Genomic DNA, 427 nt, shown 5'->3' with positions numbered 1-427 from the left:
CGGGCGCGGGGCGGGCGCGGGGGGTGCCCCCAAGGCCGGCGGGAGGTCGTGCGGCCTCGGCCCTGGCCCCAACGCGGACGAGCCGTCAGCACCAGGGACAGCTCCTGAACCGCTCCCCGCAGCCCCCGACGGCGGCGCGCGCGGAGACGGCGGCGCGCTCTCCGCCGGCTCGGGCGCGCGCCCTCCCGCCAGCGCGCGCCCCGCGCCTGGGACTGGGCTGGAACCGTGCGTGCCGCTCGCAGGGAGCCAGCCTGCGCGTCCCGAGCCGCGGCCGCAGCCGGAGCTGGCAGGGGGCTCCCGCCCCGGCAAGCAGTCGCCTCCCGCGGGCCTCCGGGCCTCCCCAGCGCCAGCCTCGCCCGCCCGGCCCCAGCAGGCGCCGCAGCCCGTGGCCTGGGCAGGAGCCGCCGCTGGTAGCTGCGCCCTGCCC

Source organism: Ursus arctos, unplaced genomic scaffold (assembly GCF_023065955.2).
Source record: "Ursus arctos isolate Adak ecotype North America unplaced genomic scaffold, UrsArc2.0 scaffold_18, whole genome shotgun sequence".
NCBI lineage: Eukaryota > Metazoa > Chordata > Mammalia > Carnivora > Ursidae > Ursus > Ursus arctos.
This window is presented reverse-complemented; position numbering follows the sequence as displayed.